The following is a 16,063-nucleotide window of genomic DNA, read 5'->3' on the forward strand; positions in this document are numbered from 1 at the left end:
ACACCTTAGCCAAGACACCTTAGCCAAGACACCTTAGCCAAGACACCTTAGCCAAGACACCTTAGCCAAGACACATTAGCCAAGACACCTTAGCCAAGACACCTTAGCCAAGACACCTTAGCCGAGACACTTTAGCCAAGACACCTTAGCCAAGACACCTTAGCCAAGACACCTTAGCCAAGACACCTTAGCCAAGACACCTTAGCCGAGACACATTAGCCAAGACACCTTAGCCAAGACACTTTAGCCAAGACACATTAGCCAAGACACCTTAGCCAAGACACCTTAGCCAAGACACCTTAGCCAAGACACATTAGCCAAGACACATTAGCCAAGACACATTAGCCAAGACACCTTAGCCAAAACACCTTAGCCAAGACACCTTAGCCAAGACATCTTAGCCAAGACACCTTAGCCAAGACACATTAGCCAAGACACCTTAGCCTAGACACCTTAGCCAAGACACCTTAGCCAAGACACCTTAGCCAAGACACAATAGCCAAGACACCTTAGCCGAGACACATTAGCCAAGACACCTTAGCCAAGACACCTTAGCCAAGACACCTTAGCCAAGACACCTTAGCCAAGACACCTTAGCCAAGACACCTTAGCCAAGACAATTTAGCCGAGACACATTAGCCGAGACACATTAGCCAAGACACATTAGCCGAGACACATTAGCCAAGACACATTAGCCAAGACACCTTAGCCAAGACACCTTAGCCAAGACACCTTAGCCAAGACACTTTAGCCGAGACACATTAGCCAAGACACATTAGCTAAGACACATTAGCCAAGACATATTAGCCAAGACACCTTAGCCAAGACACCTTAGCCAAGACACATTAGCCAAGACACATTAGCCAAGACACCTTAGCCAAGACACCTTAGCCAAGACACCTTAGCCAAGACACATAAGCCAAGACACCTTAGCCAAGACACCTTAGCCAAGACACCTTAGCCAAGACACATAAGCCAAGACACATAAGCCAAGACACCTTAGCCAAGACACATTAGCCAAGACACCTTAGCCAAGACACATTAGCCAAGACACATTAGCCAAGTCACCTTAACCAAGACACCTTAGCCAAGACACATTAGCCAAGACACCTTAGCCAAGACAAATTAGCCAAGACACCTTAGCCAAGACACCTTAGCCAAGACACCTTAGCCAAGACACATTAGCCAAGACACATTAGCCAAGACACCTTAGCCAAGTCACCTTAGCCAAGACACCTTAGCCAAGACACCTTAGCCAAGACACATTAGCCAAGACACCTTAGCCAAGACACCTAAGCCAAGACACCTTAGCCAAGACACCTTAGCCAAGACACATCAGCCAAGACATCTTAGCCAAGACACCTTAGCCAAGACACCTTAGCCAAGACACCTTAGCCAAGACACCCTAGCCAAGACACCTTAGCCAAGACACCTTAGCCAAGACACCTTAGCCAAGACACTTTAGCCGAGACCCATTAGCCAAGACACCTTAGCCAAGACACCTTAGCCAAGACACATAAGCCAAGACACCTTAGCCAAGACACCTTAGCCAAGACACCTTAGCCAAGACACATAAGCCAAGACACATAAGCCAAGACACCTTAGCCAAGACACATTAGCCAAGACACCTTAGCCAAGACACATTAGCCAAGACACATTAGCCAAGTCACCTTAACCAAGACACCTTAGCCAAGACACATTAGCCAAGACACCTTAGCCAAGACAAATTAGCCAAGACACCTTAGCCAAGACACATTAGCCAAGACACATTAGCCAAGACACCTTAGCCAAGACACCTTAGCCAAGACACCTTAGCCAAGACACATAAGCCAAGACACCTTAGCCAAGACACCTTAGCCAAGACACATTAGCCAAGACACCTTAGCCAAGACACCTAAGCCAAGACACCTTAGCCAAGACACCTTAGCCAAGACACATCAGCCAAGACATCTTAGCCAAGACACCTTAGCCAAGACACCTTAGCCAAGACACCTTAGCCAAGACACCCTAGCCAAGACACCTTAGCCAAGACACCTTAGCCAAGACACCTTAGCCAAGACACTTTAGCCGAGACCCATTAGCCAAGACACCTTAGCCAAGACACCTTAGCCAAGACACTTTAGCCAAGACACCTTAGCCAAGACACCTTAGCCAAGACACTTTAGCCGAGACACATTAGCCAAGACACCTTAGCCAAGACACCTTAGCCAAGACACCTTAGCCAAGACACCTTAGCCAAGACACCTTAGCCAAGACACAATAGCCAAGACACCTTAGCCGAGACACATTAGCCAAGACACCTTAGCCAAGACACCTTAGCCAAGACACCTTAGCCAAGACACCTTAGCCAAGACACCTTAGCCAAGACACCTTAGCCAAGACATTTTAGCCAAGACATTTTAGCCGAGATACCTTAGCCAAGACACCTTAGCCAAGACACCTTAGCCAAGACACCTTAGCCAAGACACATTAGCCAAGACACCTTAGCCAAGACACCTTAGCCAAGACACATTAGCCAAGACACCTTAGCCAAGACACATTAGCCAAGACACCTTAGCCAAGACACCTTAGCCGAGACACATTAGCCAAGACACCTTAGCCAAGACACCTTAGCAAAGACACCTTAGCCAAGACACCTTAGCCAAGACACCTTAGCCAAGACACCTTAGCCAAGACACCTTAGCCAAGACACATTAGCCAAGACACCTTAGCCAAGACACCTTAGCCAAGACACCTTAGCCAAGACACATTAGCCAAGACACCTTAGCCAAGACACCTTAGCCAAGACACATTAGCCAAGACACCTTAGCCAAGACACCTTAGCCAAGACACCTTAGCCAAGACACCTTAGCCAAGACACCTTAGCCAAGACACCTTAGCCAAGACACATTAGCCAAGACACCTTAGCCAAGACACCTTAGCCAAGACACCTTAGCCAAGACACCTTAGCCAAGACACCTTAGCCAAGACACCTAAGCCAAGACACCTTAGCCAAGAAACCTTAGCCAAGACACCTTAGCCAAGACACCTTAGCCAAGACACAATAGCCAAGACACTTTAGCCAAGACACCTTAGCCAAGACACCTTAGCCAAGACACCTTAGCCAAGACACCTTAGCCAAGACACCTTAGCCAAGACACCTTAGCCAAGACACATTAGCAAAGACACCTTAGCCGAGACACATTAGCCAAGACACTTTAGCCAAGACACCTTAGCCGAGACACATTAGCCAAGACACCTTAGCCAAGACACCTTAGCCAAGACACCTTAGCCAAGACACCTTAGCCAAGACACCTTAGCCAAGACACATTAGCCGAGACACATTAGCCAAGACACCTTAGCCAAGACACCTTAGCCAAGACACATTAGCCAAGACACCTTAGCCAAGACACATTAGCCAAGACACCTTAGCCAAGACACATTAGCCAAGACACCTTAGCCAAGACACCTTAGCCAAGACACCTTAGCCAAGAAACCTTAGCCGAGACACATTAGCCAAGACACCTTAGCCAAGACACCTAAGCCAAGACACCTTAGCCGAGACACATTAGCCAAGACACTTTAGCCAAGACACCTTAGCCGAGACACATTAGCCAAGACACCTTAGCCGAGACACATAAACCAAGACACCTTAGCCAAGACACCTTAGCCAAGACACATTAGCCAAGACACCTTAGCCAAGACACCTTAGCCAAAACACCTTAGCCGAGACACATTAGCCAAGACACCTTAGCCAAGACACCTTAGCCAAGACACCTTAGCCAAGACACCTTAGCCGAGACACATTAGCCAAGACACCTTAGCCAAGACACATTAGCCAAGACACCTTAGCCAATACACCTTAGCCGAGACACATTAGCCAAGACACCTTAGCCAATACACCTTAGCCAAGACACCTTAGCCAAGACACCTTAGCCAAGACACAATAGCCAAGACACCTTAGCCGAGACACATTAGCCAAGACACATTACCCAAGACACCTTAGCCAAGACACCTTAGCCAAGACACATTAGCCAAGACACATTAGCCAAGACACCTTAGCCAAGACACCTTAGCCAAGACACCTTAGCCAAGACACATTAGCCAAGACACATTAGCCAAGACACATTAGCCAAGACACCTTAGCCAAGACACCTTAGCCAAGACACCTTAGCCAAGACACTTTAGCCGAGACACATTAGCCAAGACACCTTAGCCAAGACACCTTAGCCAAGACACATTAGCCAAGACACCTTAGCCAAGACACATTAGCCAAGACACATTAGCCAAGACACATTAGCCAAGACACCTTAGCCAAGACACATTAGCCAAGACACCTTAGCCAAGACACCTTAGCCAAGACACCTTAGCCAAGACACATTAGCCAAGACACATTAGCCAAGACACATTAGCCAAGACACCTTAGCCAAGACACCTTAGCCAAGACACTTTAGCCAAGACACCTTAGCCAAGACACCTTAGCCAAGACACCTTAGCCAAGACACCTTAGCCAAGACACTTTAGCCGAGACACATTAGCCAAGACACCTTAGCCAAGACACCTTAGCCAAGACACCTTAGCCAAGACACCTTAGCCAAGACACCTTAGCCGAGACACATTAGCAAAGACACCTTAGCCAAGACACCTTAGCCAAGACACCTTAGCCAAGACACCTTAGCCAAGACACATTAGCCAAGACACCTTAGCCAAGACACCTTAGCCAAGACACCTTAGCCGAGACACATTAGCCAAGACACCTTAGCCAAGACACCTTAGCCAAGACACCTTAGCCAAGACACCTTAGCCAAGACACCTTAGCCAAGACACCTTAGCCAAGACACCTTAGCCAAGACACCTTAGCCGAGACACATTAGCCAAGACACCTTAGCCAAGACACCTTAGCCAAGACACCTTAGCCAAGACACCTTAGCCAAGACACCTTAGCCGAGACACATTAGCCAAGACACTTTAGCCAAGACACCTTAGCCGAGACACATTAGCCAAGACACCTTAGCCAAGACACATTAGCCAAGACACCTTAGCCAAGACACCTTAGCCGAGACACATTAGCCAAGACACCTTAGCCAAGACACATTAGCCAAGACACTTTAGCCGAGACACATTAGCCAAGACACCTTAGCCAAGACACATTAGCCAAGACACCTTAGCCAAGACACCTTAGCCGAGACACATTAGCCAAGACACTTAAGCCAAGACACCTTAGCCGAGACACATTAGCCAAGACACCTTAGCCGAGACACATTAGCCAAGACACAATAGCCAAGACACCTTAGCCAAGACACCTTAGCCAAGACACCTTAGCCGAGACACCTTAGCCTAGACACCTTAGCCAAGACACCTTAGCCACGACACCTTAGCCGAGACACATTAGCCAAGACACCTTAGCCAAGACACATTAGCCAAGACACCTTAGCCAAGACACCTTAGCCAAGACACCTTAGCCAAGACACCTTAACCGAGACACATTAGCCAAGACACCTTAGCCAAGACACATTAGCCAAGACACCTTAGCCAAGACACCTTAGCCAAGACACCTTAGCCAAGACACAATAGCCAAGACACCTAAGCCAAGACACCTTAGCCAAGACACCTTAGCCAAGACACCTTAGCCAAGACACCTTAGCCGAGACACATTAGCCAAGACACTTTAGCCAAGACACCTTAGCCGAGACACATTAGCCAAGACACTTTAGCCAAGACACATTAGCCAAGACACCTTAGCCAAGACACCTTAGCCAAGACACCTTAGCCAAGACACCTTAGCCAAGACACCTTAGCCAAGACACCTTAGCCAAGACACCTTAGCCAAGACACCTTAGCCGAGACACATTAGCCAAGACACTTTAGCCAAGACACCTTAGCCGAGACACATTAGCCAAGACACCTTAGCCAAGACACCTTAGATAAGACACCTTAGCCGAGACACATTAGCCAAGACACCTTAGCCAAGACACATTAGTCACGACACTTTAGCCAAGACACATTAGCCAAGACACCTAAGCCAAGACACCTTAGCCAAGACACCTTAGCCAAGACACATTAGCCAAGACACCTTAGCCAAGACACAATAGCCAAGACACCTTAGCCGAGACACATTAGCCGAGACACATTAGCCAAGACACCTTAGCCAAGACACCTTAGCCAAGACACCTTAGCCAAGACACATTAGCCAAGACACCTTAGCCAAGACACCTTAGCCAAGACACCTTAGCCAAGCATCTTAGCCAAGACACCTTAGCCAAGACACCTTAGCCTTAGCCGAGACACATTAGCCAAGACACATTAGCCAAGACACCTTAGCCGAGACACATTAGCCAAGACACCTTAGCCAAGACACATAAGCCAAGACACCTTAGCCAAGACACATTAGCCAAGACACATTAGCCAAGACACCTTAGCCGAGACACATTAGCCAAAACACCTTAGCCAAGACACCTTAGCCAAGACACTTTAGCCGAGACACATTAGCCAAGACACCTTAGCCAAGACACCTTAGCCAAGACACATTAGCCAAGACACATTAGCCAAGACACCTTAGCCAAGACACCTTAGCCAAGACACCTTAGCCAAGACACCTTAGCCAAGACACCTTAGCCAAGACACATTAGCCAAGACACATTACCCAAGACACATTAGCCAAGACACCTTAGCCGAGACACATTAGCCAAGACACCTTAGCCAAGACACCTTAGCCAAGACACTTTAGCCAAGACACATTAGCCAAGACACCTTAGCCAAGACACCTTAGCCAAGACACCTTAGCCAAGACACATTAGCCAAGACACCTTAGCCAAGACACAATAGCCAAGACACCTTAGCCGAGACACATTAGCCGAGACACATTAGCCAAGACACCTTAGCCAAGACACCTTAGCCAAGACACCTTAGCCAAGACACCTTAGCCAAGCATCTTAGCCAAGACACATTAGCCAAGACACCTTAGCCTTAGCCGAGACACATTAGCCAAGACACATTAGCCAAGACACCTTAGCCGAGACACATTAGCCAAGACATATTAGCCAAGACACATTAGCCAAGACACATTAGCCGAGACACATTAGCCAAGACACCTTAGCCAAGACACCTTAGCCAAGACACATTAGCCAAGACACCTTAGCCTAGACACCTTAGCCAAGACACATTAGCCAAGACACATTAGCCAAGACACATTAGCCAAGACACAATAGCCAAGACACCTTAGCCGAGACACATTAGCCGAGACACATTAGCCAAGACACCTTAGCCAAGACACCTTGGCCAAGACACCTTAGCCAAGACACCTTAGCCAAGCATCTTAGCCAAGACACATTAGCCAAGACACCTTAGCCTTAGCCGAGACACATTAGCCAAGACACATTAGCCAAGACACCTTAGCCGAGACACATAAGCCAAGACACCTTAGCCAAGACACCTTAGCCAAGACACCTTAGCCGAGACACATTAGCCAAGACACAATAGCCAAGACACCTTAGCCAAGACACCTTAGCCAAGACACCTTAGCCAAGACACCTTAGCCGAGACACATTAGCCAAGACACCTTAGCCGAGACACATTAGCAGAGACACCTTAGCCAAGACACCTTAGCCAAGACACCTTAGCCAAGACACCTTAGCCGAGACACATTAGCCAAGACACTTTAGCCAAGACACCTTAGCCGAGACACATTAGCCAAGACACCTTAGCCAAGACACCTTAGCCAAGACACCTTAGCCGAGACACATTAGCCAAGACACCTTAGCCAAGACACATTAGCCAAGACACTTTAGCCAAGACACATTAGCCAAGACACCTTAGCCAAGACACCTTAGCCAAGACACCTTAGCCAAGACACCTTAGTCAAGACACCTTAGCCAAGACACCTTAGCCAAGACACCTTAGCCAAGACACCTTAGCCGAGACACATTAGCCAAGACACTTTAGCCAAGACACCTTAGCCGAGACACATTAGCCAAGACACCTTAGCCAAGACACCTTAGCCAAGACACCTTAGCCGAGACACATTAGCCAAGACACCTTAGCCAAGACACATTAGCCAAAACACTTTAGCCAAGACACATTAGCCAAGACACCTTAGCCAAGACACCTTAGCCAAGACACATTAGCCAAGACACATTAGCCAAGACACCTTAGCCAAGACACAATAGCCAAGACACCTTAGCCGAGACACATTAGCCGAGACACATTAGCCAAGACACCTTAGCCAAGACACCTTAGCCAAGACACCTTAGCCAAGACACATTAGCCAAGACACCTTAGCCAAGACACCTTAGCCAAGACACCTTAGCCAAGCATCTTAGCCAAGACACCTTAGCCAAGACACCTTAGCCTTAGCCGAGACACATTAGCCAAGACACCTTAGCCGAGACACATTAGCCAAGACACCTTAGCCAAGACACATAAACCAAGACACCTTAGCCAAGACACATTAGCCAAGACACATTAGCCAAGACACCTTAGCCGAGACACATTAGCCAAGACACCTTAGCCAAGACACCTTAGCCAAGACACTTTAGCCGAGACACATTAGCCAAGACACCTTAGCCAAGACACCTTAGCCAAGACACATTAGCCAAGACACATTAGCCAAGACACCTTAGCCAAGACACAATAGCCAAGACACCTTAGCCAAGACACCTTAGCCAAGACACCTTAGCCAAGACACATTAGCCGAGACACATTAGCCAAGACACATTAGCCAAGACACCTTAGCCGAGACACATTAGCCAAGACACCTTAGCCAAGACACCTTAGCCAAGACACTTTAGCCAAGACACATTAGCCAAGACACCTTAGCCAAGACACCTTAGCCAAGACACATTAGCCAAGACACATTAGCCAAGACACCTTAGCCAAGACACAATAGCCAAGACACCTTAGCCGAGACACATTAGCCGAGACACATTAGCCAAGACACCTTAGCCAAGACACCTTAGCCAAGACACATTAGCCAAGGCACCTTAGCCAAGACACCTTAGCCAAGACACCTTAGCCAAGCATCTTAGCCAAGACACATTAGCCAAGACACCTTAGCCATAGCCGAGACACATTAGCCAAGACACATTAGCCAAGACACCTTAGCCGAGACACATTAGCCAAGACATATTAGCCAAGACACATTAGCCAAGACACATTAGCCGAGACACATTAGCCAAGACACCTTAGCCAAGACACCTTAGCCAAGACACATTAGCCAAGACACCTTAGCCTAGACACCTTAGCCAAGACACATTAGCCAAGACACATTAGCCAAGACACCTTAGCCAAGACACCTTAGCCAAGACACCTTAGCCAAGACACATTAGCCAAGACACCTTAGCCGAGACACATTAGCCAAGACACTTTAGCCAAGACACCTTAGCCGAGACACATTAGCCAAGACACCTTAGCCAAGACACCTTAGCCAAGACACCTTAGCCAAGACACCTTAGCCGAGACACATTAGCCAAGACACTTAAGCCAAGACACCTTAGCCGAGACACATTAGCCAAGACACCTTAGCCAAGACACCTTAGCCAAGACACCTTAGCCAAGACACCTTAGCCGAGACACCTTAGCCTAGACACCTTAGCCAAGACACCTTAGCCACGACACCTTAGCCAAGACACATTAGCCAAGACACCTTAGCCAAGACACATTAGCCAAGACACCTTAGCCAAGACACCTTAGCCAAGACACCTTAGCCTTAGCCGAGACACATTAGCCAAGACACATTAGCCAAGACACCTTAGCCGAGACACATTAGCCAAGACATATTAGCCAAGACACATTAGCCAAGACACATTAGCCGAGACACCTTAGCCTAGACACCTTAGCCAAGACACATTAGCCAAGACACATTAGCCAAGACACCTTAGCCAAGACACCTTAGCCAAGACACCTTAGCCAAGACACCTTAGCCAAGACACCTTAGCCAAGACACCTTAGCCGAGACACCTAAGCCTAGACACCTTAGCCAAGACACCTTAGCCACGACACCTTAGCCGAGACACATTAGCCAAGACACTTTAGCCAAGACACCTTAGCCAAGAAACATTAGCCAAGACACATTAGCCAAGACACCTTAGCCGAGACACATTAGCCAAGACACCTTAGCCGAGACACATTAGCCAAGACACCTTAGCCAAGACACATTAGCCAAGACACCTTAGCCTTAGCCGAGACACATTAGCCAAGACACATTAGCCAAGACACCTTAGCCGAGACACATTAGCCAAGACATATTAGCCAAGACACATTAGCCAAGACACATTAGCCGAGACACCTTAGCCTAGACACCTTAGCCAAGACACATTAGCCAAGACACATTAGCCAAGACACCTTAGCCAAGACACCTTAGCCAAGACACCTTAGCCAAGACACCTTAGCCAAGACACCTTAGCCAAGACACCTTAGCCGAGACACATTAGCCAAGACACTTTAGCCAAGACACCTTAGCCAAGAAACATTAGCCAAGACACATTAGCCAAGACACATTAGCCAAGACACATTAGCCAAGACACCTTAGCCAAGACACATTAGCCAAGACACATTAGCCAAGACACCTTAGCCAAGACACATTAGCCAAGACACTTTAGCCGAGACACATTAGCCAAGACACCTTAGCCAAGACACCTTAGCCGAGACACATTAGCCAAGACACCTTAGCCAAGACACATAAGCCAAGACACCTTAGCCAAGACACATTAGCCAAGACACATTAGCCAAGACACATTAGCCAAGACACCTTAGCCGAGACACATTAGCCAAGACACCTTAGCCAAGACACCTTAGCCAAGACACCTTAGCCAAGACACCTTAGCCAAGACACCTTAGCCAAGACACCTTAGCCAAGACACCTTAGCCAAGACACCTTAGCCGAGACACATTAGCCAAGACACTTTAGCCAAGACACCTTAGCCAAGAAACATTAGCCAAGACACATTAGCCAAGACACCTTAGCCGAGACACATTAGCCAAGACACCTTAGCCAAGACACCTTAGCCAAGACACATTAGCCAAGACACCTTAGCCAAGACACATTAGCCAAGACACTTTAGCCGAGACACATTAGCCAAGACACCTTAGCCAAGACACCTTAGCCGAGACACATTAGCCAAGACACCTTAGCCAAGACACATAAGCCAAGACACCTTAGCCAAGACACATTAGCCAAGACACATTAGCCAAGACACCTTAGCCGAGACACATTAGCCAAGACACCTTAGCCAAGACACCTTAGCCAAGACACTTTAGCCAAGACACATTAGCCAAGACACCTTAGCCAAGACACCTTAGCCAAGACACATTAGCCAAGACACCTTAGCCGAGACACATTAGCCGAGACACATTAGCCAAGACACCTTAGCCAAGACACCTTAGCCAAGACACATTAGCCAAGGCACCTTAGCCAAGACACCTTTGCCAAGACACCTTAGCCAAGCATCTTAGCCAAGACACATTAGCCAAGACACCTTAGCCTTAGCCGAGACACATTAGCCAAGACACATTAGCCAAGACACCTTAGCCAAGACACATTAGCCAAGACACATTAGCCAAGACACATTAGCCAAGTTACATTAGCCAAGACACCTTAGCCTAGACACCTTAGCCTAGACACATAAGCCAAGACACCTTAGCCAAGACACCTTAGCCAAGACACCTTTGCCAAGACACATTAGCCAAGACACCTTAGCCAAGACACCTTAGCCAAGACACATTAGCCAAGACACCTTAGCCAAGACACATTAGCCAAGACACATTAGCCAAGACACATTAGCCAAGACACATTAGCCAAGACACATTAGCCAAGTCACATTAGCCAAGACACCATAGCCAAGACACATTAGCCAAGACACATTAGCCAAGACACATTAGCCAAGACACCTTAGCCGAGACACCATAGCCAAGACACATTAGCCAAGACACATTAGCCAAGACACCTCAGCCAAGACACATTAGCCAAGACACCTTAGCCAAGACACATTAGCCAAGACAGCTTAGCCAAGACACCTTAGCCGAGACACATTAGCCAAGACACATTAGCCAAGACACATTAGCCAAGTTACATTAGCCAAGACACCTTAGCCAAGACACATTAGCCAAGACACCTTAGCCAAGACACCTTAGCCGAGACACATTAGCCAAGACACATTAGCCAAGACACATTAGCCAAGTTACATTAGCCAAGACACATTAGCCAAGACACCTTAGCCAAGACACATTAGCCAATACACATTAGCCAAGACACCTTAGCCAAGACACATTAGCCAAGACACATTAGCCAAGACACATTAGCCAAGACACCTTTGCCAAGACACATTAGCCAAGACACATTAGCCAAGACACCTTAGCCAAGACACCTTAGCCAAGTACTTTTGCCAAGACACATTAGCCAAGACACCTTAGCCAAGACACCTTAGCCAAGACACATTAGCCAAGACACCTTAGCCAAGCCGCATTAGCCAAGACACATTAGCCAAGACACATTAGCCATGACACATTAGCCAAGACACATTAGCCAAGACACCTTAGCCAAGACACATTAGCCAAGACACCTTAGCCAAGACACATTAGCCAAGACACATTAGCCGAGACACCTTAGCCAAGACACCTTAGCCAAGACACATTAGCCAAGACACATTAGCCAAGACACCTTAGCCAAGACACATTAGCCGAGACACCTTAGCCAAGACACGTTAGCCAAGACACATTAGCCAAGACACATTAGCCAAGACACATTAGCAAAGACACATTAGCCAAGACACCTTAGCCAAGACACCTTAGCCAAGACACCTTAGCCAAGACACATTAGCCAAGACACATTAGCCAAGACACATTAGCCAAGACACCTTAGCCAAGACACATTAGTCACGACACATTAGCCAAGACACCTTAGCCGAGACACCATAGCCAAGACACATTAGCCGAGACACATTAGCCAAGACACCTTAGCCAAGACACATTAGCCAAGACACATTAGCCAAGACACCTTAGCCAAGACACCTTAGCCAAGACACCTTAGCCAAGACACATTAGCCAAGACACATTAGCCAAGACACATTAGCCAAGTTACATTAGCCAAGACACATTAGCCAAGACACCTTAGCCAAGACACATTAGCCAATACACATTAGCCAAGACACCTTAGCCAAGACACATTAGCCAAGACACATTAGCCAAGACACATTAGCCAAGACACCTTTGCCAAGACACCTTAGCCAAGACACATTAGCCAAGACATATTAGCCGAGACACATTAGCCATGACACATTAGCCAAGACACATTAGCCAAGACACCTTAGCCAAGACACCTTAGCCAAGACACATTAGCCAAGACACCTTAGCCAAGCCGCATTAGCCAAGACACATTAGCCAAGACACATTAGCCATGACACATTAGCCAAGACACATTAGCCAAGGCACCTTAGCCAAGACACCTTAGCCAAGACACATTAGCCAAGACACATTAGCCAAGACACATTAGCCAAGACACCTTAGCCAAGACACATTAGTCACGACACATTAGCCAAGACACCTTAGCCGAGACACCATAGCCAAGACACATTAGCCAAGACACATTAGCCAAGACACCTTAGCCAAGACACATTAGCCAAGACACATTAGCCAAGACACATTAGCCAAGACACCTTAGCCAAGACACATTAGCCAAGACACATTAGCCAAGACACATTAGCCAAGACACCTTAGCCAAGACACCTTAACCAAGGCACCTTAGCCAAGACACATTAGCCAAGACACCTTAGCCAAGACACATTAGCCAAGACACCTTAGCCAAGACACCTTAGCCAAGACACATTGGAAAAGACACCTTAGCCAAGACACCTTAGCCAAGACACCTTAGCCAAGACACATTTGCCAAGACACATTAGCCAAGACACATTAGCCAAGACACCTTAGCCAAGACACATTAGCCACGACACATTAGCCAAGACACCTTAGCCGAGACACCATAGCCAAGACACATTAGCCAAGACACATTAGCCAAGACACTTTAGCCAAGACACGTTAGCCAAGACACATTAGCCAAGACACATTAGCCAAGACACATTAGCCAAGACACATTAGCCAAGACACATTAGCCAAGACACATTAGCCAAGACACATTAGCCAAGACACATTTGCCAAGACACATTAGCCTAGACACATTAGCCAAGACACATTAGCCAAGACACCTTTGCCAAGATACCTTAGCCAAGACACATTAGCCAAGACACATTAGCCAAGACACATTAGCCAAGACACATTAGCCAAGACACCTTAGCCTAGACACCTTAGCCTAGACACATTAGCCAAGACACCTTAGCCAAGACACCTTAGCCAAGACACCTTTGCCAAGACACATTAGCCAAGACACCTTAGCCAAGACACCTTAGCCAAGACACATTCGCCAAGACACCTTAGCCAAGACACATTAGCCAAGACACATTAGCCAAGACACATTAGCCAAGACACATTAGCCAAGTCACATTAGCCAAGACACCATAGCCAAGACACATTAGCCAAGACACATTAGCCAAGACACATTAGCCAAGACACCTTAGCCGAGACACCATAACCAAGACACATTAGCCAAGACACATTAGCCAAGACACCTCAGCCAAGACACATTAGCCAAGACACATTAGCCAAGACACATTAGCCAAGACACCTTAGCCAAGACACCTTAACCAAGACACATTAGCCAAGACACATTAGCCAAGACACATTAGCCAAGTTACATTAGCCAAGACACATTAGCCAAGACACCTTAGCCAAGACACATTAGCCAATACACATTAGCCAAGACACCTTAGCCAAGACACATTAGCCAAGACACATTAGCCAAGACACATTAGCCAAGACACCTTTGCCAAGACACATTAGCCAAGACACATTAGCCAAGATACCTTAGCCAAGACACCTTAGCCAAGACACCTTTGCCAAGACACATTAGCCAAGACACCTTAGCCAAGACACCTTAGCCAAGACACATTAGCCAAGACACCTTAGCCAAGCCGCATTAGCCAAGACACATTAGCCAAGACACATTAGCCAAGACACATTAGCCAAGACACATTAGCCAAGACACCTTAGCCAAGACACCTTAGCCGAGACACCTTGGAAAAGACACCTTAGCCAAGACACATTAGCCAAGACACCTTAGCCAAGACACCTTAGCCAAGACACCTTAGCCAAGACACCTTAGCCAAGACACCTTAGCCAAGACACATTAGCCAAGACACCTTAGCCAAGACACATTAGCCAAGACACATTAGCCAAGACACATTAGCCAAGACACCTTAGCCAAGACACATTAGCCAAGACACATTAGCCAAGACACATTAGCCAAGACACATTAGCCGAGACACATTAGCCAAGACACCTTAGCCAAGACACCTTAGCCAAGACACCTTAGCCAAGACACCTTAGCCAAGACACATTAGCCAAGACACATTAGCCAAGACACATTAGCCAAGACACATTAGCCAAGACACATTAGCCAAGACACATTAGCCAAGACACATTAGCCAAGACACCTTAGCCAAGACACCTTAGCCAAGACACCTTAGCCGAGACACCTTGGAAAAGACACCTTAGCCAAGACACATTAGCCAAGACACATTAGCCAAGACACATTGGCCAAGACACCTTAGCCAAGACACCTTAGCCAAGACACCTTAGCCAAGACACATTAGCCAAGACACCTTAGCCAAGACACCTTAGCCAAGACACATTAGCCAAGACACATTAGCCAAGACACATTAGCCAAGACACCTTAGCCAAGACACATTAGCCAAGACACATTAGCCAAGACACATTAGCCAAGAAACATTAGCCAAGACACATTAGCCAAGACACATTAGCCAAGACACATTAGCCGAGACACATTAGCCAAGACAGCTTAGCCAAGACACCTTAGCCAAGACACATTAGCCAAGACACATTAGCCAAGACACATTAGCCAAGACACATTAGCCAAGACACATTAGCCAAGACACATTAGCCAAGACACATTAGCCAAGACACATTAGCCAAGACACATTAGCCAAGACACATTAGCCAAGACACCTTAGCCAAGACACAT

At 47.3% G+C, this 16,063-nt stretch overlaps 1 long non-coding RNA gene across 1 annotated transcript; it reads right to left on the bottom strand.

Annotated features, from left to right (window-relative positions):
- Positions 1-8,391: 8,391 nt before the first annotated feature.
- On the bottom strand, positions 8,392-14,739 carry LOC125774588 (uncharacterized). The gene is made up of 3 exons (XR_007421071.1): positions 14,690-14,739; positions 12,520-13,079; positions 8,392-8,872 (listed from the first exon to the last, which is right to left on the bottom strand). It is a non-coding gene; the product is annotated as an uncharacterized LOC125774588 (long non-coding RNA).
- Between the last annotated feature and the right edge of the window lie 1,324 nt (positions 14,740-16,063).

Source organism: Anopheles funestus, unplaced genomic scaffold, assembly GCF_943734845.2.
Source record: "Anopheles funestus unplaced genomic scaffold, idAnoFuneDA-416_04 scaffold_34_ctg1, whole genome shotgun sequence".
NCBI classification, from domain to species: domain Eukaryota; kingdom Metazoa; phylum Arthropoda; class Insecta; order Diptera; family Culicidae; genus Anopheles; species Anopheles funestus.